The sequence below is a fragment of the Schistocerca gregaria genome, unplaced genomic scaffold, assembly GCF_023897955.1.
Source record: "Schistocerca gregaria isolate iqSchGreg1 unplaced genomic scaffold, iqSchGreg1.2 ptg001720l, whole genome shotgun sequence".
Classification (NCBI taxonomy): Eukaryota; Metazoa; Arthropoda; class Insecta; order Orthoptera; family Acrididae; genus Schistocerca; species Schistocerca gregaria.
The window spans coordinates 15001-17500 of record NW_026062974.1 but is presented as its reverse complement, the minus strand read 5'-3'; the positions used below and the strand labels follow the sequence as shown (position 1 = coordinate 17500).

Sequence of the window (2500 nt, the reverse complement as noted above, 5' to 3'; positions counted from 1 at the left end):
GTTACGCTGCACCTTAACCCAAGTTACGCTGCACCTTAACCCAAGTTACGCTGCACCTTAACCCAAGTTACGCTGCACCTTAACCCAAGTTACGCTGCACCTTAACCCAAGTTACGCTGCACCTTAACCCAAGTTACGCTGCACCTTAACCCAAGTTACGCTGCACCTTAACCCAAGTTACGCTGCACCTTAACCCAAGTTACGCTGCACCTTAACCCAAGTTACGCTGCACCTTAACCCAAGTTACGCTGCACCTTAACCCAAGTTACGCTGCACCTTAACCCAAGTTACGCTGCACCTTAACCCAAGTTACGCTGCACCTTAACCTAACTTACGCTGCACCTTAACCTAACTTACGCTGCACCTTAACCTAACTTACGCTGCACCTTAACCTAACTTACGCTGCACCTTAACCTAACTTACACTGCACCTTAACTGTCACATGTAACGTCACAGGAATGTAGCTTTGCCTAACAGCAACCCTCTGAACATAGTTCACTGCTTGGATCCTCTGGTGTCATGTGTATTTCTTGATGCCATGGTGCGTACCCTCACATAAAGGTCTTTCGAGTGTTGCGTACTTTCTACACAGTCCCGCTAACCACTGGAAGGGTGTACCGCTACAGAACGAATATCGCCCTCCCCTCCTGCCCTTCCAAGCTGGTCGGTCAGGCGTTTGTTTGTGAAATGAGCCTTGCAGCTGTTCAGTTGCATTCGGTTGTCGATGCAGTCAGTGTACGTTGTGGTACGGCCTGTGTGGACTGTCCGCTGATGTACGCGTAACCCACACTGATCATCCGTCGTTACGTACTGAGTGACATAATGTGGCACATGCTTGACCGTACACCGGCTGCGCCCTACAATGGCGAATCATAAGGGCCATATGTTGTGCACGATGCTACTTGTCTCGTCTCCCCATTACAGCGAGATTGCACTGTTGTACGCCGTACAGACATGTGGTAGGTAGGTACGGACGAAAGTATTGCATGTTGGCCCCCCCCCCCCCCCCCCCCTCCTCCCTCTGCCGGGAATCAGCGTGAGCCGTCTGTTGATGTAGCGACGAGGGTTTTCCTATTTAATCGTATTGCCCCACACAACATGATAGCACGGTGGACCGCGTTCCACATCTGCGACATGCTACAGAGGCCGGTTGACAGTCGACCGCGCAAGGGACATTGCACACGTGCGCGGACCATCTTCCACGTGTTCTCTCGTGTACATGCCGCAGTGTGTATGTGGGCTGATGTAGCGTGTCGTGACACATAACATGCAGGCATGCCAGAATCGTAGATTTCGCAAATGTAGATTGACGTATACGTTTGCTGCCAAAGATCCGCAAATGAACTGGAAATCAGTTGTTGAGCGGTTGTTCGCGCTGCAGGTGCATCGGTGATAGCGACGATCGGTACATCTATGAACCGGTTGTTTCGGCGGTACCCGCCATGCCCCCGAACCTGAGTTGGCCATGTGGGTATGAAGCGATACGAGGCTGTGGCTTGGCGGGACAGTCCCCGGCCGGTGAGGGGGGGCCGCCCGGCGTGCTGGCCGCGCGCTGCGTGAGCGCACGCACTACAGCCGGCTGGTGGGGGGCGCCCAGTGGCAGGAGCGCCGGCCGACGGGCCCGGCTGGCGTCCCAGCTATGCGCCGGCGCACCCTGCGCGCGGCGCCAGGCGGCCAAAGTGGGTTCTGCCGAGCCCGGTGCGAAGCGCGGTGGACATCTGCAGTGTGCTGGTCCGATTGCGGACTGTGTGCGTTGAGGATGCGCCGCCGCCCGGCACTCGGCGTCGCGACGCCGTCTGCTGCTCGGTCGCCCCCAGCGGTTCTCGCAGGTGGTTTGTATCGCAGCTCTGCGGACGTGTTGGCGCGTGCGCTGTGCTGGGAGAGTTCGCTTCTGCACCCAAGTGGGGCTTTGCCCTTCTGTGGCGCTGGCGTTGGAGCTGCCGGTCACCGTAGGTGGCGCGTGTTGTTTCCCGCCGGCAATGCCACGACAGCACGCTCCCGGGCCTCTGTCGGCAGCGGCAAGCTCAGTTGGGAGCACGGGTGTTCGCACTGAAAGCGTCTACTCGCCCATCTCCGGGCGATTGCGCCTCTCTCGAACCCGACCAAGTACTTAGGACGGCGCTGCGCGCCGCCGGGACCTGAGAGGGTTTCGAGGTGTATCGTGCAGGGGAGCTCAGCCTCCTCCTGTTTGCAGAATAATTGAGCGGACGCTTGCGTGTTCGCGCGGGCCCTCGGGACACACTCCCGGGCGGCCGGCTGCTCAGCTCTCGTTGACGCAGCTCCCTGGTTGATCCTGCCAGTAGTCATATGCTTGTCTCAAAGATTAAGCCATGCATGTCTCAGTACAAGCCGCATTAAGGTGAAACCGCGAATGGCTCATTAAATCAGTTATGGTTCCTTAGATCGTACCCACGTTACTTGGATAACTGTGGTAATTCTAGAGCTAATACATGCAAACAGAGTCCCGACCAGAGATGGAAGGGACGCTTTTATTAGATCA

General features: G+C 56.8%; 1 non-coding gene across 1 annotated transcript in view; it reads left to right on the top strand.

The window, feature by feature from the left end:
• Window positions 1–2280: 2280 nt before the first annotated feature.
• The window catches only part of LOC126334256 (small subunit ribosomal RNA), a 1893-nt gene continuing 1673 nt past the window's right edge, over window positions 2281–2500 (top strand). The window contains exon 1 of the ribosomal RNA XR_007564624.1: window positions 2281–2500. This exon is cut by the window's right edge and continues 1673 nt beyond it. This is a non-coding gene — a ribosomal RNA (small subunit ribosomal RNA).